The sequence below is a fragment of the Acomys russatus genome, chromosome 2 (assembly GCF_903995435.1).
Source record: "Acomys russatus chromosome 2, mAcoRus1.1, whole genome shotgun sequence".
NCBI classification, from domain to species: domain Eukaryota; kingdom Metazoa; phylum Chordata; class Mammalia; order Rodentia; family Muridae; genus Acomys; species Acomys russatus.
In genome coordinates this window covers 97,620,168-97,643,738 of record NC_067138.1, presented here as the reverse complement: position 1 = coordinate 97,643,738, position 23,571 = coordinate 97,620,168, and the positions used below count along the sequence as shown (strand labels likewise).

Sequence of the window (23,571 nt, the reverse complement as noted above, 5' to 3'; positions counted from 1 at the left end):
ACTCTAACATAAGGAGGGTAAATTCACCCAAGAAAACATAAGAAATAAATAATTTCACCAAGCCAAACAAAAGAAGGGACACACACACACACACATGCACACAACCACCACCACATCAAAATTACAGGAATCAACAACAATTGTTCATTTATATCTCTTAGCATCACTGAATTCAATTCCCTGACTAAAAAAAAAAGACATAGACTAACAGAATGTGAAAGCAGGATTCATAATTCTGCTAGATACAAGAAACACAACACAGCAACAAACATTTTATTTTCCATGAAAGTAACCCAAGACAAAAGCAAGAGTAGCCATTATAATATCTAATAAAATAGACTTTCAACCAAAAGAATTCAAAAGGGATGGGGAAAGACACCTCATACACATTAAAGAAAAAATCCACTCTGATGATGTCTCAATTCTGAAAATCTATGCCCTAAATGCAAGGGCACCAATGTTTGTAAAAGAAGCCTTAGTAAAACATAAATCACACATAGAACCCTACACATTCATAGTGGGAGACTACAATACCCCACTCTCATCAATGGACATGTTAAGGAGACAAAAACTAAAAAGATAAATAATAAAACTAACTAAAAGGCAGAAAGATAATGCCCAAGCTAACAACATCAGAAATGAAATGGGGGGCGGGGCATAGAACAGAAGTGAGGAATCCAAATAATCACTAGGTCTTACTTCAAAAGCTTGTACTCCACAAAACTGTAAAATCTAAAGAAATAGATAATTTTCTTGATAGACTCTACTTACCAAAGTTAAATAAAGATCTCAATAGTCACATAACCCCTATGGAAGTAGAATCAGTCCCTAAAAGTCTCCCAACAAAGAGAAGCCCAGAGCCAGATTGCTTTAGTGCAGACTTCTACCAGACATTTTAAGAAGAGCTAATACAAATACTCCCTAAATTTTTCCACAAAATAGAAACAGAAAGGACATTGCTAAACTCATTCTATGTGCTACAGTTACTCTCATACCCATTTTTATGGCCCTGCATGAAACTCAAGTCAAAGTTGGTCAAAGGCTTCAACCTAAAATTGAATACACTAAACATAATAGAAAAAAATTTAGGGAAGAACCTTGACCTCATTGGCCCAGAAGACAACCCTCTGAACAGAACCCCAACAGCTCAGGCACTAAAATCAACAATTAATAAATGGGACCTCGTGAAACAGAAAGCCTATGTAAGCTTATGTACAGATTTAAAAAATATCTTCATCAACCTACATCCCACAGAGGGCTAATATCCAAAATATATAAAGAACTCAAGAAATTAAACACCAACAAACAAATTAACCCAATCAAAAATGGAGTACAGAGCTAAACCAAGGATTCTCAACAGAGCAATCTTTAATGGCAGAGACTCCTTGATGTCCTTAGACATCAAGGTAATTGATATCAAAATGACTCTGAGATTTCATGTTACACCAGTCAGAATGGCTAAGATCAAAATCTCAAGTGACAGCACATTCTGGTGAGGATGTGGAGCAAAAGGAACACTTTCTCATTGCTGGTGAGAGTGAAGACTTGTACAACCACTTTGGAAATCAGTTTGCTGGATGGAACTAGAAATTATCATACTGAGTTAACCCAGAAGCAGAAAGATTCACGTGGTATATACTCACTTATAATTGGGCACTAGCCCAAAAGGCATGTCCCATGAAAGTCTTCACTTACCAGGAGATTGGGATAGAAGTGAGGACATCTTACTGGGACTTTAGGTAAGAGAAATAAAGAAGGTGGTGAAATAGAAGGATCCAGAGGGTCCTAGAAACCTATAAGAAGAGCATCGCGATCGGTGGATTGGGGCTCAGGGGATTCTGCTCAAACTATTGCACTAACCAAGGACAATACAAGTAGTAAACATAGAACCTCTATTCTGATCTAGCCAAGGGACAAGACAAGCGGGAACTGACTCTGACATGAACTCTGTTGCCCCATATTTGACCACCTCTCCTTGGTGGGGAGGCCTGGTGGCACTCAAAGAAAGAATAAGCAGGCTACCAAGATGAGACTTGATAAGCTGTGACCATATGATGGGGGAGGAGGTCACCTCCAGTCTTAGACCTAGGAGAAGGGAATAGGGTGAAAGTGGGAGGGAAGGACGGAGGGAGGGAGGGAGGATACAAGTGATGGGATAACAATTGAGTTGTAATCTGAATAAATTAATTAAATCATTTTGTAAAAAAGGAAATCAGTTTGTGCACTTTCTCAGAAAATTGAGGATAGTGATACCACAAGACACAGCTAAACCACTTAGTAATAAGGAGGTTCCAAGTAAGGATGCTTGAATCTGCCTCAGAAGGGGAAGTAAAATTGGACATTGGAATTGGATGAAAACAGAGACTGGGTGGAATGGGAGCAAGGGTAGGGATCAGGTAGGAAGAGTGCTGAGGTGGGAGGTGAGAGGTCTGGGAACAAGAAGGGAAAACAATGGCGGGATGGGGGAGCATCTCTGGAACAAGCTGGAGACCAGTGACAGGGTAGACTTCTGGGAGGATATGAGGGTGACTCTAGCAGTGGAGGATATGGAGACTGAATGTGGCACCTCATATACCTGGCACGACTTTCAGTGGACGGAGTAGGACACCAACTCACAAGAAAATTGTTTGACCTAAAATTTTCCATGCCAACAAGGTATACAGGGTTGAAGATGGAGTTTTGATTGCGGGAAGTACTAAACAATGCCTGGGCCAATTTGAGACCCATCCCATGGGAGAGAGCCAACCCCTGACGGAATTCATTATACATGGTTTTGCTTGCACATAGGAACCTAGCATAAGCGTTCTCTGGGAAGCTCCATTCAGCAGCAGATTGAAACAGATGACGATACCCACAGCCAACATCAGTTGGAGCTTGGGGAGTCTTGTGGAAGAGCTGGAGCAAGTGCAGAGGCACCCAGTAAGGACATGAAGTACACAAGAAGAGCGACAGAGTCAACTCATCAAGGGCCACAGGGGCTCACAGAGACTGAACCACCAGTCAAAGAGCATGGACCTACGTCCCCTACATACATGTAGCTGGCGGGCAGCTTGGTCTTCATGAGGGTCCCCTGGCAATTAGAGCAGGGTCTGTCTCTGATATGGACTCTGTTGCTTGCTTTTGGATCACTTTCCTCTAGCCAGACTGCCTTGTTTGGCCTCAGTGGAAGAGGAAGTGTTTAGTCCTGATGGTATTTGATGTGCTAGGGCAGCTTTGTGGGAGGGGCTCCCCTTTTCTTAGGAGAAGGGGAAGGGGCAAATGGTGGGAGAAGATAGTGAGAGGGCAGAACCTGGAGGAGAGGAGGAAGAGGGTTGTGACAGGGATGTAAAGTGAATAAAAAAAGAAAAATGACAGACCATTCTCTCCTTTCACTATGGGTATTATGGGTTCTTTTTTCTTTTTTGTTGTTTCTTTTTCTTTCTTTCTTTCTTTCTTTTTTTTTTTTCCGGTCTTTTGAGACAGGGTTTCTCTGTGTAGTCTTGGCTGTCCTGGACTCACTTTGTAGACCAAGCTGGCCTTGAACTCACAGGGATCTGCCTATCTCTGCCTCTGGAGTGCTGGGATTAAAGGCGTGCGCCACCACGCCCAGCTCACTATGGGTATTTTCATTCTACATTTTTTATTTTACCGTTACATAGATTTTTATGAGTATCACAATCACATTCATTTCATTTTTTATCCAGTAAATACTTTTCACCTAACAATTGCCCACAGGGTGTTTATTAGAGGCTGTAAAATGTACTTGTAGCAGCAGTAACACACTGTGAGTCTACCAGTTCAAAATTAGGGTGGATCGTGGCAGCCTACTGCCTTGAAAGTAGAAGCAGCTTCAATACAAAACAGTCCTAAGTACAGAGATTGAGAACAGGGGATATTTTGTGGTGGAGAAAAACGAGAGTGGCCAACTTAACCCAGAAACTTATCAGTGTTCTATTTTTAATGCAATTTGTCATTTCGATTCATTCCCACATTACCCTTTATTTCAAGGAAATAAGGTGATATTTAGGAGGTAAGTAATGCAAAAGCTATTTTAGAAGTCAGAGGAAATTCGTCCTATGAATTACAAGTAACTTAAGGTAAGGAAGAGCAGTAATCTAATGTATACTGCATGTGCTGTAAACACAGGAAAAGGAACAGAACATAGGGCAAGGAAATCAGGTATTTCTAGAATGAAGATAAGACTTGAAGTAATCTGGGAGTGAGGCAGAAAGAGTATAACCACAATTACATTCCTCAGCTGGAAGACAGGGTCAGGAAGGTGTTTCAGAGCATACAAGAAACACAGAGATGCAGCAGGAAAAGGATAGAAAAAAAGATTAAAATGTTGAAAAACAGAATGTAAGTGTCAAATTCCATTCTGTTGGAAAACCAAAAGGAATAATAAGGAATGAAAGCAGAGGATAAAATAGTTGATAAGATTATAACCACAGACCTTTCCAAATCTAAAGAAGGTTTTCTGTAAGGCATCAATTTGAAAGGGCCCTGAGGCAGAGAAAATTCTCTGTGTGAACCAAATTGTTTTCTTGACCTCTTGGGCATACCAGAATATATTTATTATTCATCCCTCTGACATATAGGTAGAATTAGATGCCTGATTCAAACTCAAAAGAGCTTGTGTACTTGAATGAACATGTAAGGAAAAATGCTAAAGAGCTAATTGGGCAATAGTGAGCATTAAAAAACAATTTTAAAGCATGATGTACATCTAGAAAGCAGGAGACTAGAAAGACTATTAGGAGGGAGATATCTCAGATTAAGTAGGGATAGTAAAATGTAGGTAACATGACAGCAGAGAGGGAACAATACTTGATACAGAAATGTTTATGCAAAAAAAAAAATGGTGTGGGTACAGGGGAAATGAGGAAACAGAGGTGGTCCTGGGTAAACTAAGTGGTTCACACAACAAAATCAAACATCATGAAACTGGGAAAGAGGCTAGTAGGGAGAGGAGGAGCTTTATGGGAATGTGAGAGAGAAAAGAGAAGGTGAAGGAAGAGGTAATCATAAAATATTATATGCATGTATGTAACTGTCAACAAATAAATCAACAAAAATTTCAAAATAAAATTTTAAGTGAAATATTATTTATACTTTAATTTATTTCACAATCTTTTTTTCTTTAATATGAGGTATTTGCTTTTAATACAAACTCTTGTTTCATTATTTTATGTGTTTTTTCACATGTCTGACTAATTTTTTCACATACCAAATCTATGAGCAAAAAAATCATGAAGCTTATTAACAAAGATAAAATAGGAAAGATTTAAAAATTTAAAACTCAATAATATTTCTCTAAACTAGAAGAAATCAATATAAAATTTATTTTAAAGGCATTTTACAATAAAAGAATATATTTTTTAAAAAACAAATACTGTCATTAATGGGGAGATTTTGCAAGCTAGAGTGAACTCTCCAAATAGGTATTTTTAAAAACTCTAATAAATATACATTTTATTTAATTCAATTTTATGCAATAAAGACTCTCAAACAAGTTAGTCAATACATACAATTTGATTCTATGTAATATCACAGAAATAATCCTTCCTAGGTTTATGGAAGTGTAATGTTTTAAGAACAAGAGAGGATAGTGATTCATTTTGACTTTAAGCCTTTAAAAACAAACAAGTAGCAAAGCAAGTGTAATTGAACAAGAATATATAGGATAATTGTACTGAAAGTTAATAAAAGCAAATAGAAATATAGCTCTATGTATTGAGATACAACTGTGAATACATCATTTAAGTGATAGAAAGACAAGGCTCAGAAGAACCAGGCCATCCTGGGCTACACAGTAAAACTCTGTTTTAACAAACAAACAAACAAATAAATAAAGTGGAAAATAAAAATACATTTAAAATAAACTGTTGACAGAGATAATACATCAGACCATGAATATTGGCAGAGATAATACATCAGACAATGAATATTAAGTGACACTGGGACCACTAGAACATTTTATTAAAAACAAAAAAGATTTGTAGTTCTTACCATGGGGGAAAACTACATAGAGGTAAGATTGAGAAAACGTGGGAAAATATTTTTTTTTAATGTAGAAAAGGGCGCTGTTAAATAACTAGAAGCATACATCACAATGAATAACATCTGGAGATTTTATGAAGTCATGATTCAAACAGAGGACATTAGAGGCAGTCTAAGCATCTACATGGGGAAAATCCTCAAGGGCAGTCCCACCTTTGTGACTTCACAAGTAAACACCAATATTTGTAACACACTTTATCTCCATAAACCAGCAAAACAAACCACAATTCTCAACTGAAAGCTGCAAAAATGCTTACATGTTCAATGCAGTAAAAAAAAAAAACCAAAAAAAACAAGTGCTTAATAATTACGCAAGCAACGATAATATGAGAAAGGTAAATTGAAACAGCAATATACCATTTGCTCCCCTATCTAAGTGAAATCACATCCTAAATAGCACCAGTTGATGATCATTTGTGAAACTCTGCTGGTAGGATACTGACTGTCTACACATGTGATGGAGAATGATTTTTTAGGTATTATATAACACTTCAGAGCAATCATTTCCTGGATACAGGTACAAGAAAAACACACAGTGGCACCAAACATGTTGAAAGTATTCTAGATATATAAACCAAAGAACAGTGAAATCATTAATGGAAATTAATTGCATCTACACAACTAACTGCATAGTCACGATTTTAGGACTGTCATTTTGACAAGAAAAAGAAACAAGTAGAATAAGATATGTAGCACATTATTTATAAATACTGAACACACAGCTAAGAAATAATGCTATACATTTAGTTACAGGTGCACACAAACATATAGAATAGAAAATTTTCAAAGCATATATTATATCTGAAAAGCTGTCGGCATTGATTGCTTCTAGAAGACAGAGACCAGTTTTGTAGCTGTTGTTTTGCCTTGTTTTATTAAAGTGATATCTAGAAGATCAACCACATCCCTCAGTATAAATACAAGAACACTTGGGAAACACAAACTGGACTGGAGAAGGCTTTAAAAAGAAAAAAGAAAAGAAAAGAAAGAGGAGGAGGAGGAGGAAGCTTAACGACTCCAAGTTGGGTCCGTATAGACAGGAGGATGGGAGGGCTGATGTAGACGGAGTTATGGAAGTGGAGTGAGCAAAATCAAAATACAGTCCATGAAATTCTTAAATAATTAATACAAACATTATTTCTAAAATACATAAATAGATAGATGAAGGAAGAAAGATATAGAAAGGAAGGCAAGGAAAACTGACTTGGTGCTAGAAGACAAAAGGAAAAGGCGACATATTAACCTTGCATAAAATGTGCTTGTCCAGGCCAGTTCACATTTGTCCCTGAATAAAGTCATCATCTGAAATTTATTCCTCTATTATCACACTTAAAACAAACAGTAAACATCTTTCCTATCTTGTTGGGTCTAAATTTCTGAATGGAGATTAATATCTATCATATCTCATCTCTATTAACTCAAAACATCTATCTTTATCTAAAAATATTTTAACCCCTAACCTACTAACCTTAATTGACCGACTAAACTATCTGGATAATAGAGACTAGATATGATAGATATTAATCTTCATTCAAAAATTTAGACCCAACAAGATACGAAAGTTGTTTACTTCAAGTTTGCCAAATACAAATAGCCAAATAACTATGAATGTAACATTCATATAATTCCTGATTGTCTCGTGGTTCTTCCTGCTGTGTGTAGCTTATTTTACCCATGTGTAATAATATAAATTTATATGTTAAAAAAGAAACCTAATTTTAAAAATAGCCAAACAAAAACCCCCCAAACAAAAAGTAGTCAGGCAATATAAAATGGTTCTTTTTTTTTTTTTTCTTTTTTTTTAATGGTTCTAATTGAAAGAATATTTAAAGTAGGAAGTCAAATTATTTTTATAAATCACATTAACTAAATATCTAAAATTTTAATAACTAACTAAATCTTAATAACTAAACTCAACTAAAATCTTAAATTCCCATCAGTTAGCAATGTGCAGTGTCCAGGAGCACTTTCTATATTAAGCATTTTCTGTTATTTTCTATGCTAACAACCTGAGTAACCACAGCATCCAAACATTAGAAAGAATGAAGAAAAACTTTGTCTTTACAATAAAGATTTCCAGGTATCTGACTTTTAACTTCCTATGTAACAAATTTTCATATTTTAAATGAAATTAGGCAGGAAATGTGCATGCATATAAAGGGCAGAGGACGACTTTGGGTGTTATGGAGAGGGTGAGCCTCAATTGCAGAAGTGTCTCCATCATATTGGCCTGGAGATAAGTCTTTTTTCACTAGTAGTTGATATGAAAAGTGCTACTATAGGGGCGTGTTACTCATAGAAGCAAGACAGTTAGCAACTTTTCCTTAGTTTCCATTTTATTTCCTACCTCTGGTCCTGTGCCGAGTTCCAGTCCTTACTTCCCTCAGTGATGGCTGTGATCTGAGAGTTGTAAATAGGAAGAAAAAAATCCTTTCCTCCCCATGAGTTGCTTTTGGTTATGAGGTTATCACATGAATAGAAAAGCAAAGTAGAACAGGCACCATCTACTCTTTAAAATTGTACTGTTTTAGACAAAGTCTCTCACTAGCTAGAAACTCACCACACAGCCGAGACTTGCTATTTACCTCCTTGTTTTTATATTCCAGCGCTGAGATTACGAGCATGGACCACCATACCTGCTTTTTTTTTTTTTTTTTTTTTTTTTTTTTTTTTTTTTTTCAGAATAGGTTCTAGGTATTCAACTCTGGTTCATATGCTGGCTTTGGACCTCTGTAAGGACTGAGTTATTACCCCGAATTTCAAATACTTTCTATGCTTTTTAAAGTAAATATATATAGTCATTTTAAGCTGCTGTTTACATTACATGTCAAAAACATGTTTATAAAATGAATAAGAAACTAAAAAATGTATCTAAATGTGAAATACTAGGTAGATATAACCAGGGTTAAGATTTTATATGTTTTATATTTTATTTATTGAAAAGTTCATATAATTTAATCATAGCCTTTCCCCTCCACCAATTCCTCCAGGGTCCCTTCCCACCTCACTAACCACCTAATATGGCATTCTCTCTGTCTCTTTGTAAGACAACAACAAAAACAAAAAAAAGCATATACACAAACAAAACTCAGTGTGAATTGTGTTAACCAATTACTCCTGAGATTAGGGCTTGCCATAGAGTATGTTCAATAGATCCATTGTCATTCTACTGATGAAATGTGATTTTTTTTTTCCCAGAGTCTATCAGTTACAGTTTTCTATTTAGGGGTGAGACTTTGTGTCCACTTCCTCTTCTCCATGCCTGGACTTTCTCTGGTTTGAACTTTTCATGTCCCGTGTATACTTTCACAATCTCAGTTTCAACGTGTTTTCATATAAAGTACATACTTTTATGTAAGTATAATACATTCTGTATAATGTGTGTGTATACACACACACATACATACATACATACATACATACATATATATACACACACTATATATATTATATATATATATATAGTGTGTGTGTGTGTGTGTGTGTGTGTGTGTGTGTGTGTGTGTGTCTAGAAGACTCAGTTTCTTTGGAATCATCCACTTAAAATTTTTCTGTCCCCTCTTTCATGTACACCCTTGAACATTTAGGGGGTAGATGTGATAAACACATGGCCTTTAGGATGTGTGCTTCAAATCTCTCACTCTCTGCACGGTGTCCAGATGTGTGTCTTTGTGTTCGTTATTCTCTGTTGTAAGATGAGGACAGAGTGATGCACTGATCATTATATATAGCAGCATGTTACGTGAATCATTTTATTGTTTTATTTATTTAGCGGAATAATAGTAGAGGCCACGCCCTAGAGTGTTTCCTTTTTAGATTAAGCATGAATATGGTACGTGACGTTGTAGATCTCAATCTATTATGATAATATCTTTTCTGTAACAAAATAGAAATTATAAAAGGCCTGATCTGTTGCCAATGCCAATTGCTGTACAGAAGCTTTTCCATTTCATGAGGACCCATTTATTAATGGTTGACCTTAGAGCTGGAGCTGCTGGTGCTCTGTACAGGAAGTTGTCTCCTGTGCCTATGACCTCAAGGCTCTTCCCCACTTTTTCTTCTAACAGATTTAGTGTGTCTGGATTCATGCTGAGTTCCTTAATCCACTTGAACTTTGTTTTTGTAAAGGATGATAAATAAGGGTCTTGTGGAAGAGTTGAGGGACAAAAGGACCTGGAGGGGACAGGAGTTCCAGAAGGAGACCAATGGGTAGGGGGTAGAGTGTTGCTGAGACTGAGTCACCAACCAAAGACCATGCATGGTGAGGACCTAGAATCCCTGCTCAGATTCAGTCTATAGGCAGCACAGGCACCTTAAAGGTCCCATAATATGGGAAGTCAGGGCCACCTCTGACATGGACTCTGATGCCCACTCTTTGCTCTCTTCCCCCTGGCCAGGCAGCCTTTCCAGGCCACAGAGGAAAAGGATGCAGGCAGTCCAGATGAGACTAGATAGGCTGTGGTCAGATGATAGGGTAGGAGGGCTTCCCCTTTCTGAGGATTAGGGGAGGCAGGGGGTGAGGGGACTGGTGTAGAAAGACAAGGGATGGGACTACAATCTGAGTGTTAAGTGCATAAATTAAAAAATAAAAAATAAAAGGCTTGATAAATGCTATCTAAGATTGGGTTTCACATATGCAAAATAAATTGACAACTTTTAAAGTTATCAGTTGGAGCCAGCTCCAATTTAAATCCTTATCCAGTTAAAGTTTATGTCATGTTTCATTCATATTTTATTTCATTACTAACTAATATGCTAGTCATACATATAAAATTTGTTTTGTATTTTAGAGTCAATGAAATTATAATAAAATAGTTCAATGCCAATAAATATTATAATTAAAATTATCTGACTGTTTTCTCCCATATTGTACTTTACCACAGGTCTTAAATTAAATTAAGGGTGTGAAATAGTGCAATGTCTATGTGAGTCAGTATATGAATTGAGAGAAGGTAACTAATATAGTAATTGTGCTGAACTTCAACATAACAGTTACATAAAAACACATCAAGGCATAAAAATCAATCCTATAACCAAGCAGGTTACCAAGTACCTATTAGAGGGTAGAATATACAATGTGAATGCAAAAAGATCATTTACATCCATGAACAGAAAAAGTATGGTGATATAATTCTTTATAATCCTACTGAGAGCGGTACTTAAATTAAAATTCAAATTATTTATGGAATGTCTCATTTAATATTATGGAACCATGTTTGCCTGTGGAAAATAAAAAGTACAAGGGATAGATTTATGGATATTTTAGGACCACTGTCTTTATGATCTACAGGGTTTAATACCAAAAATTGTTTAGGGGAAGAATTAAAATTGACTAACTTTAATGGAAAAAGTCGAAGTCTCTAAGACTCAAAGTACCTTTGCCCAAAATCTAAGTTCAAAAACAGTCAACGTTTGTCTAAAATTTCTTGTCATGGTGCCAACAGAGCAAAGGCCATAGATATACCTGCAGAGAAATGGCTGGAACAAGATAAAGATGGATGGCACTTTGTGCTGAAAACAAGTTTCACATATTGGAATGCTCTCAGCTTTACTTTGAAGAAACATGCTACAATTATATTGTAACATATTATTGACCACTTAAGTGGTTAGTGATCAGAAAATGTGCCTTGTAAGACCTCAAAACACTTATCAGAGACAAGAGTTCACATCCAAGTAAACATATAGAGGGAATGTACTAAAAGAAAAAAAAAACTGCCAGAATCATAGACATGAATGACACAGGATATTAAATGGAAAAACACAATAAAATCATGGGAGCGTGGTCACGCTACCCTTTAATAGTCACATGAGAGAGTTAGGAAATGTGCCTCCCAGCCATCTGGCCCCTGGGAGAATAAAGAAATGCTTTCTGTTCAGCTTCTGCACCCCACACTTCTAGCTTGTACATGTATGAATTTAACATGAGATTCACATATCATCAAAGTTGTCGTATCAGAGAAAGCCTGGACCCAGTGGTTAGAGACATTCAGTTCACATCTGATGCAGGAGCAAGGTATCCCATGAACTTGTATGAAGTCATTGGGAAGATGGGCCGAGCATGATGTGTAGTGCCATCAGGATGCAAAGAGTGGTAGAGGATTTAAAATGCTGTCCAGTGTCCACTGACTTTAGACTGCATAGAGAGTATAAATAACTTTCCTATGTGTTTAGCTTACGTATAAATATCCCCTATGGGTTTGTGCTTGGACACTTTGCCCCCAGCTAGTGGTGCAGTTTAGTGAGGTTGTTGACCTTTTACCCATATTGTTTAGTTGCCGGAGGAGGTCCTCTGAGGGTTATAGGTCATTTCTGCTTCTTCTGGTCCTGCTGGCTCTGTATTTTGTCTCTGCTACTTCAATGAGACCAGCCACTGCATCATCCCTCAGCCACAGGGACAAGCTGTTCTCCACAATGAACTATAGCGAGAAAAAGCAAACTTTTTCTTAAGTTGCCAGGTATTTGCTTACAGTGATGAGAAATATAACCAATATATCACAAAAGATAAAAAACTTGAATTTTTCAAATTGCTGGAAGAATAGTTAGTGTCCAGGTGAACAGTCTGAAGGCTCATTCACCTGAGGTGAAAGACAGAAAGAAGGTGCATGGGGCTAGGGTTTGCACAGAACAAGTGCTCCTGGGATTTAAGCGTTGATGTTTTGCGAGATCATCAGTAAACATTTTCAATCAGAAAACGAGGATGTTCCTCATCCTATTGTAGCTTGTTATGTTTGGTTAATGTCCCTTCGAGGCCTACTCTTTTCTAAGAGGAAGTGGGGGGAGGGGGGAGAGAGAGAGAAAGAGAGAGAAAGAGACAGAGAGACAGAGAGACAGAGAGACAGAGAGAGAGAGACAGAGAGGAGAAATCAGGGAGAAAGGGGATGGGAAAAGACACTGGTGGGAGGGGACAGAGGGGGAAATTACAGTCAGGATGTAATATATTAGAGAAAAAAATCAAGAAACTTTATTAAATCATATTTTAGCCTGCTTGTTACACATGCTAATTTATTAAATGACATTACATTTTTATTGAAACTCTCTTCCATGCTGTTAATTCTAATCAGCATATTTGATATTGAGTAGTCAACGTCAATTTCATTTCTGAGCAACTCAGCAGCTTGGAGGAAAATAATAACCAGCACCTACCAAGAGGAAAAATTAAATGTATAAAAGGAAAACCAAGCCACAATCCCAAGTGTTGCCATTTCATAATTAAGCTAAACAAAAACATGTTTAATCTGCACTCAACTGTAAATAACACTAACAACATATTCATAACTCACAAATGAAATTTGAGAATAGTTTCACAATATAACATTGAAACAAGTTTACCATGAAATGCCTCATATTTTAAAAAGAATATTCTTCTCTACTTTTAAGGAATATCTAGATAGGAGAGTTCACTCTCAGTGGGCCACATGTACCACTTCATTATTTTATATAAATTATGTTATATTCTTTTAGTATATTTTATGATGGCTTTTAAAAATCTAAAGTAGAAAAAAATAAAAAACAAAAAAAATAAAAATAAATAAATAAAAATCTACAGCAATTCTAATAAAATACATTCCCATTTTTTTTCAGTTAAAATGTAACCATAATTCCAGTGGATAGATTATATGTATGCATATGTGAATATACTCAATATATCTATATTACCTTGAGATAATTATAAATAATGTATTAATTTAATTAATAAATTATAAGTAATAACATCTACTTCTAATTGAAAGTAAACCGTAGACAGAGTCTTGGCTGTCGTATATTGGTGGGCTTCTCTAACAGGAAGCAAATTAAACCTGCCTAGCTGTAAGTGGCCAACACATGACAAACTCAATAGTATTTTTGGAAAATGCTATTTGGTTGGTTTGGGTTTTTTCCTTCCATATTTTGACCTTACTGTTCTTTTATACTATGGCTTCTGGTTTTTATTCTATGGGTTGTCTGTGTATATCAGCATCTATACGTGTTTCTTATGCTTTTTTCTGTTTGATTTATCATTATCATCACCATCATCAGAACAATTATTATTAATTTGTAGATACTTGCCTGTTTTATAATGAGAAAAATAAAGGTGTGAACTCTGGTGGGTGGGTGCAGAGATTGGAAGGATCTAGGAGAGTTTGGAGAAGAAAAAACATAATCAGAATATATCATATGAAAAAACTGTTTTCAAAAGTTATAAAATAAGAATTATTATAATTAAAATAAAATCCTGTAAGGTTAAGTTTTATATCTGGTTCATCACACTGTGTAAATTCCTTTCATTGTGTGATAAATAACTTCAAGCCACAATGCTCATTTTCTAGCATAGTGTTGTACACTCTTCTCAAACATTTTGATTGTCCATTTTGTGTGCAAGCTTACTATAGCATGAAGAGAGGATTTTCAACAAGTTAAGAGGTTGTTATCATGAAGTAAAGAGGACTACAAATTATTTAGCTCTTCTTACAATGAGAGAGGAACCTTACTTTTCTTTCCTCTGAATTTAAGCTGGTATGTGATCACCTTAATAGTAAACAGAAGAAATTCAAGACAGCCCCCTAAAATGACTTCCAGTGCATTAGAGATCATTCTTTAAGGAGACAGTGCTAATGATGTTAAGTCCCTTGTTTGGCTGAGACAATAAAAATCAAGATGGATGGCTCAACTGTCCATACCAATAAGCCAGGCATAGAGTGAAGCCACTTTATTCTTGCAGAGGAACATATGCTCCAGTTAAATGTAATCAAATGCCCTGGAAAATGTAAGGTAACACAGAAGAATCACCTAACAGAGACCTGCTGGAACTCATATCCACAAAGTAATGATAAGAAATTAAAGGTATGAGACATGGACTGCTAAACTGACATTTAGGAATGGAGAGCCAGAATGGTCATCTGACTCTTCTCTTTACAAATTTGCTTGGCTTTGGCAATACTTGGAGAGTGATTCTTAGCATAATCACTGCTTTGTTTTTAGTTTATTCCTGTGTGTATATGTGAAAATGTGTATGTGTGTGACTGTATTGTATGTTTGTGTCTACCTGTCCACCTATCTGTCAGTTTGGGTGTATTCATCATATGTGGAGGTCAGAAGACAACTTCCCAAAGTCAGTACTCTACCATAGAATCCCATGGAGATCTAACTCAGATCTTCAAGTTTGCTTTCTGCACACACACACACATACACACACACACACACACACACACACACACACACACAAGTCCCAGGGCTTAAGGCTTACTTGAAGATCAATAAAAATTCTAGTATATCATACTTATCATTGTGTCTATCCTAATAATGTAAGTATGCACAAGTGAAATGACACTTTTAAATTTTTATTTATTAATTTATTCACTGCTATGGTTTGGGGCCAAAGATTCCAGGTGTTAGAAGTTTGGTGTTTAGAGTAGCAGTGTTAGATCATGGTTGCCCTTTAAGAAATCGAGAGTAGTAGATTAGTGAAGTTTTCTTCTATGATTTTGTTGAAAATATTTTCTGAGCTTTGGAACTGGAAGTCTTCTTTTCCTTCTATTCCAATTATTCTAGGGTTGGTCTTTACATAGTGTGCCAGATTTCATGAACCGTCGGTGTCTGGAGCTTTTTAGATTTAACATTTTCTTTGACTGTTATATCGATTTCTTCAGTCATATCTTCTATCCCTGAGATTCTTTCTTCCATCTCTTGTATCCTGTTGGTGATACTTGTGTCTGTAGTTCCTGCCCTCTTCCCTAGGTTTTCCATTTCCAGGATTATCTCAGATTGTGTTTCCTTCATTGCTTCTATCTCCATTTTTAGGTCTTGGATCCTTTTATTCACTTCCTTATCCTCCTTTATGGTAGTTTCCCGTCTATAACTAATTTCTTTAAGCAATTTGGTCACTGTTTTCATATCTCTCTCTCTCTCTCTCTCTCTCTCTCTCTCTCTCTCTCTCTCTCTCTCTCTCTGTGTGTGTGTGTGTGTGTGTGTGATTTACTTTCCTCCTTTAAGGCCTCTATCATTTTCATAACCTCAGTTTGAAATCTTCCTCTTGCGTTGGGTGTGATCATATCTCCTTGGCACGCTGTGGTAGGACTGCTACTTTCTGGTGGTGTCAAATGGCCCTGGGATTGTTGCTTGTATCCTTACCCTGACCTCCTCCCATTGTGATGTCTCTGATGTTAGCAGGTTTTGTGGTCCCTGATGGTCTGAGTTTGATGGTAGGTATAGACAATGGGATTTTTCTCTCACACCCAAGCCATCTCCTCTCAGTTCAGTCTCTGCTTGCCTGCTGTTTCTGACGTAGGTGGGTCTGGTTGCTGAGGAGCAAGCAGAAAGGTATCTGAGCAGAGAGCTGCCCCAATGACCCTGTTGGCTTTGTCAGGTGCAGGACAGAGAACACTGGTGTTTTCTAGTCTCCAGTTCAGTCTAATACTCAGAGGGCACAGGTACTGCACATTTGCAGGTGAGTGGCTAGACTTTGTAGACTGTGTACAAGCCTGCATGGACCCAGGGACTTTTCTTTGGATTAGCTGGGTGGCCTGGGGCTTTACCCACCAGTGTTCCACCAGTGTAGACCCCTCTCACCTGGGAGCCACCAGCACTGTTATTTTTGTAGTCCTCATATGGTCCTGCTGTAATTTATTAACGGAGCTTTAAATGAAGTTTGTGATGCCCTTCTCATATTTTCCTCAGCCCCACACTACTCTAATGTCAGTCACTGGTTTTTTTTTTAATTTCTTCTTTTTTTTAAAACAATGAGATAATTTGTTTTATGAGAATATTTAAGAATAAAATATTATCATCATAATAAAGACAAAAAGATCCTAAAGTTGATAAAAGTTCCTTTTTTAAACAGAGGTGAGGAAATTAGGGCAAAGTCAACCCAGGAGGAAAGCCATTCCCCTCAGGGACAGAACTAACTCCCTGAGGGCTGCAGGCTTCTTCCTGACATATTTAAAGATCTTGGATGTCTCCACTTTCTTTGTTGTCTGGTAGCCGAATCCACCGCCACCTCCTCTCTTTTTCAGCTTGCTATCATGGCTGCTCATGTTCAGATCAACGAAGGAGGAATCTTAAAACCAGAAGGCAGAGCGACCTGAGGCAGATTAAGCTTGTTCACATTCAATGTCTGCTTGACAGAGTGGAAATCATATGCTCGCATGTAGGACTTGGATGCTTCCTGGCCAGACTTGTGGAGGGAGTGGTTCTTTTTGATCAGTTTTTCTAGCTGAGGCTTTAGACCAAGAAATGTCAAATTGATTCAATGGAACCTTGGATTGCTTCAACTTCTTTGGGAGCAGGATGAGCAGGGTGTGCCTGCTTCCATTTAGGGCCCTGGCCATTCAACCCACATGATGAATGTATTCCTTGGGGTCCTCAGGAGGGTCATACTTCATTCATCCAGTCCACTTCAGGGATGCCCAGCTCTCTAGCTGCCACATCAGTGTACAACAAGCAGTACTCCCCAATCTGCATTGCAGAACCAAAAGAACATGGCTGTTCACTTATTTTGTTTTTGTTTTCCATGGATGGCCAAGACAGGCAGGTCAATGTAGTTCAGTAGCCCACAGTGGTATTTCACAGACATCCGTGCTGAAAAGAAAACCATCACTTTCTTCTTCCAATTCTTCTTAAGGAATGTGAAACTCAAAAGGACCTCCTCTCAGAAGGACAAACAATATATCCCTGATCAAGGCAATCCACTGTGGCAATCTCTTTGTCATCATCAACACCCACATACAATGGCTCTTTTTTCAGAGAAATTCTTGCTGAGTCTAAAACTTTTTGAGTTTGTGAGGCAGAAAAGAGCATGGTTTGCCTGTGGGCTGGCAAAAGTTTAATAATTTGCTTTAATTCTTCTTCGAACCCAGCATACAAGATATGATCAACCTCATCAATAACCAGACACTGAAAGTAGGTTCTTGTACATAAACCCTGGAGTATTCTGCATGTGGTCCAGCAGCCAGCCCAGAGTGGCCATGATGATATTGATCCCACTGATGAGCTTCTGTGCTTCAGCACATGTTACTGCCACCCGTGATCAGACCATACGTGTGAACGTGGTGTCATCAGTTCCTTAAGAACACCAAATGTCTACACGGCCAGTTCTCTGGTAGGAGAGAGAATCAGGACTCCTGTTCCATTCCTGGGCATGAACTTCAACTTGACGATGAGCTTGATCAGGGGGATGAGGAAGGTGAGGGTCTTGCTGCTGCCTGTTTCCGCAGCTGCAGAAGATCCCTGCCTTCCAGAAGTAACCTGATACTCTTATGATGAATCTCAGTCACGTGCATGAAGCCTATTCTTTCTTAAATGTCATTCATTTGTAGAGTGTTTTACACTCATATGTCACATATTTTATTTAAAATGAACATATTTGTGGTAGCACAAATCTGTAATTCCAGCACTTGGGAAGTGAAGACAAGAGGATTGAAAGTTCAATGTCAACCAGGCCATGTAGTAGCAAGACTATAAACAAAAAAATTAATAATATTTCCTAATTTAATTCTAGGAAGGAAACCAGAAGATTTATAACTATGAAAGCTAAATTTTGTAAACCTCGAATGGAAACTGTGGACATTTTTTTTTAAAAGTACTAAGGGGAAATATCCCACCAGTCTCATTCATATGAGCACGTGACATGAAGAATTTGGTTGTTTTCGTTGTTGTTGTTGTTATTGTTATTGTTGTTGTGGTTGTGGTTGATGTAGATTTGTGCATTAAAGTTATTTATAAATGTCAATGAAGTTTGTAAAATAACTAGGTACAGTTTAGGTATATATATTTGGGGAAAATACAACAGCCAAGCAATTCCACCATGCACCTCATTGAAAAGGCAGAATTTCAAAACACCCTTTATAGAAAATCGCTTTTTTTACATGTGATCTCAGAAACTCTTTCCTCTAATAACCTATTTTAAACTCTATATCATGAAAATATTGAAATGAATATTTATGTCTTAAGTAATAACTAAGTTTGACACTAAGAATAACTGCCCATTGTATAAGGCTTTATAGAAGCACAATAGTAACTGACATCACTGTTCTTTTGCTTCATTATTTGTTCTTTCTAGTTGGAAAATGAAGAGGGTCTATCTGTCTTTCGCATTAGATACGCAAATAATTTGAATATTATTTATTCATATGTAAAAAATGAATATTGAAGATGTTCTCATAGTTGAGCAATAAATGAAAAACATAGAGATGAATGCATAATAAATTGTAATTCCTTTGTTTCTATATGTGTATGGTTAAACAAAACTGAATACATTTTTAGCAATGTAGAATTTTTGTTATAATAATTTATCAGTATGACCATGCAGTAAGTAGAAGGTACAGTGGTACATTTCAGAAACAGAAGCTGATGGTATGAAATTTTGTTCTAGAATATCCCATACTACATGAGGAAAAGGGAATGCCAGCTCTTTCTCTTACTTAAGGTCTGGGGAAATCAAGACACTTCTATTCTGGCATTTGAGCTATTATCCATCAGCAAATGACAATCATCCTGTATTGACAAGGCAGCCCTCACAGCTGGAATTCTTGAGGTCTTACTGGCCACAACTGCTTTCCTCTAAATACCTTTGAAATCTTTGGCATGTCCCTGAGATATGGTTATGGAATGAACACCTGAACATATAGATAGGTAACTGAGGAACTAACTCAAAAATACTAATTTCATATTCAGTCTTTGCTTAATTGGAAGGATGCTACAAAACAAGAACTCATTGGCTTTGCAAATTAGAAGTCTTAGAAATACCTTTAAAACACATACTAAATATTTCTTTACTGCTTCTTTTCTAGATGGAGATAGACAAAATAAAATGACAAATCTAGGCAAGGTAGTGTTTTAGCTTTTACTTCTCTGATGATTTGCACAGTCTTTCAATCCTCATAATAATCTTGCTGGGAAAATTTAAAATGGTAAGCTGACTGTATAATACATCTTGGCAGTTTCTCAAAATGTTCAATATACAGTTACCATATAAATACAAAATTACTAGATGGAACAATTTCACCATTAGTATTCTACTCAAGAGAAATGAAAGCATATGTCCACATAAAATCTTATACACAAATGCACATAGTAGCACCATATTGTGATAGTCAAATGTGGAATCTATCCAAATGTCTGTCCACTAGTGAGCAGATAAACAAAGTGTTGCATCACAAGTCACCAGTCACAGAGCTACAGAGAGAATACAGTTCTGACACATGCACAGTGTAGATGAACTTTAAGAAAACTAGAAGGTCAAAGACAAGAGTCATAGGCTGGGGACATAGGTTAGTGTGCCAAAGTGCTTGCACCATAGGCCTTACAATCCACACTTGAATGCCCAAAACACCCATAAAGGGTGGATCAATACTGTAACATCTGTAAATCCAAGTATTTAGACAATTTGTCAAGCTCCCTTTCTGGCATATGCAAAGAAAAAGAAACCCTGTCTCCAGTCGGTATTTTGGAGAAGAGTAAACAAAATGTTCTAAAATTACTTTCTGGTAGCTCTTATACAAGAATATAAAAATACTAAAGACTATCAACTTTATATCTTAATAGAACATAATACATGATGTCTTGCCTGTTTTTATAACTTTATTATGCAAAAAAATTATTGATGAGCTAGGTGCTATTCTAATTATCATACAAATTATCAAAGCACTGTCAAACTTCAAGTATTGGAATTCACCAAAACATAGCTCAACCTCTGGCTTATATATAAGGTAGCTCACAGGTAATGGAGTTTCCCTGAACTTACAATTTGTTTGGAGAAACTCTCAGGGCCCTGAAAAAGTTTACACCTCTTTACCTTGACAAAAATATAGGGGTGTTAAAAATATGTTAGTCAGACTTACTTGTAATGGTAACAAATAATTGAGAAAAATCAACTTAAAGGTGGAAGGGTTTGTTTTTGACACTTGCTCCCATTGTTTTGTTGCCTATCAGGTGAGAAAGAACACTAGGGCAGAAAGGATCTAATAGAGTAAAGCTGTTTACCTCAAGACATCCAGAGTACACAAAATGAAGTCATCTTGAAAACCATGGGAGAGAGGAATGTACAGGAAGAAGAATCTCTAGAGAGGAGTACAATATGACACATTTTTCCTATGAAGAAAAAATGAGAAAAGAATTTAATTGGGAATTGGTAAGGGAGGGCAGTACAGAGGAAGAAAGAGGAAGAAAAGATAAATTACACTAAAAATGTTTTTAAAAGACATAAGAAATTACTAATTTACATGTACTTAAAATTACATATAATATATAGAAGTACATCTATGTATATGTAATTTTAAGTATGTAGAAAATATTATGAAAGGCAATCAACAGTCATACCCAGCCATGATGTCTAATGCTGTGAACACAATAGGAGGGGATTTATGCCTAAAACAATAAAGACAGCCAATTGCAGACAGCTGTCTTAATATTGAAAGCCACTGGTACCTAAAGCCAACTGAAAAATCTATAACACAAGTCCTGCACCAAAGTACTCTGGAACATCAAAGAAGTGGCAGCAGAAAGACTGAAAGAGCCAGGAGGCCAGGAAGTATGATGAGAGGTAATGTTTTATATACATGACAGGTGCGCTGATGAAACTTCAAAACTATGATGGACTAAACAAGACTGAAACAATGACAACAGTTGATATCCAATGTGGATAGGGAAAAACGCTTATGTGAAGAACTACCCTTATATGAAGAACTACCCTATATGAAGAACTACCCTTATATGAAGAACTACCTTATATGAAGAACTACCCTTATATGAAGAATTACCTTATATGAAGAACTACCCTTATATGAAGAACTACCCTTATATGAAGAACTACCCTTATATAAAAAACTACCTTATATGAGAACTACCCTTATGTGAAGAACTACCCTTATATGAAGAACTACCCTTATGAAGAACTACCTTATATGAAGAATACCTTATGGGAAGAACTACCCTTATATGAAGAACTACCCTTATATGAAGAACTACCCTATATAAAGAACTACCCTATATGAAGAACTACCCTTATATGAAGAACTACCCTTATATGAAGAACTACCTTATATGAAGAACTACCCTTATATGAAGAACTACCTTATATGAAGAACTACCCTATATAAAGAACTACCCTATATGAAGAACTACCCTTATATGAAGAACTACCCTATATGAAGAACTACCCTTATATGAAGAACTACCCTTATATGAAGAACTACCCTTATATGAAGAACTACCCTTATATAAAAAACTACCTTATATGAAGAACTACCCTTATGTGAAGAACTACCCTTATATGAAGAACTACCCTTATATGAAGAACTACCTTATATGAAGAACTACCTTATGGGAAGAACTACCCTTATATGAAGAACTACCCTTATATGAAGAACTACCCTATATAAAGAACTACCCTATATGAAGAACTACCCTTATATGAAGAACTACCCTTATGTGAAGAACTACCCTTATATGAAGAACTACCCTTATATGAAGAACTACCTTATATGAAGAACAACCTTATGGGAAGAACTACCCTTATATGAAGAACTACCCTTATGTGAAGAACTACCCTAATATGAAGAACTACCCTTATATGAAGAACTACCTTATATGAAGAACTACCTTATATGAAGAACTACCCTTATATGAAGAACTACCCTTATATGAAGAACTACCCTTATATGAAGAACTACCCTTATATGAAGAACTACCCTATATAAAGAACTACCCTATATGAAGAACTACCCTTATATGAAGAACTACCCTTATATGAAGAACTACCTTATATGAAGAACTACCCTTATATGAAGAACTACCTTATGTGAAGAACTACCCTATATAAAGAACTACCCTATATGAAGAACTACCCTTATATGAAGAACTACCCTATATGAAGAACTACCTTATATGAAGAACTACCCTTATATGAAGAACTACCCTTATATGAAGAACTACCCTTATATAAAAACTACCTTATATGAAGAACCTACCCTTATGTGAAGACTACCCTTCTATGAAGAACTACCCTTATATGAAGAACTATCTTATATGAAGAACTACCTTATGGGAAGAACTACCCTTATATGAAGAACTACCCTTATATGAAGAACTACCCTATATAAAGAACTACCCTATATGAAGAACTACCCTTATATGAAGAACTACCCTTATGTGAAGAACTACCCTTATATGAAGAACTACCCTTATATGAAGAACTACCTTATATGAAGAACAACCTTATGGAAGAACTACCCTTATATGAAGAACTACCCTTATGTGAAGAACTACCCTAATATGAAGAACTACCCTTATATGAAGAACTACCTTATATGAAGAACTACCTTATATGAAGAACTACCCTTATATGAAGAACTACCTTATATGAAGAACTACCTTATATGAAGAACTACCCTTATATGAAGAACTACCCTTATATGAAGAACTACCCTATATGAAGAACTACCCTTATATGAAGAACTACCCTTATATGAAGAACTACCCTTATATGAAGAACTACCCTTATATAAAAAACTACCTTATATGAAGAACTACCCTTATGTGAAGAACTACCCTTATATGAAG

The 23,571-nt window shown here is 36.5% G+C and overlaps 1 pseudogene; it reads right to left on the bottom strand.

Annotated features, from left to right (window-relative positions):
• Positions 1-16,877: 16,877 nt before the first annotated feature.
• The window catches only part of LOC127198787 (ATP-dependent RNA helicase DDX18-like), a 52,873-nt pseudogene continuing 46,179 nt past the window's right edge, over positions 16,878-23,571 (bottom strand).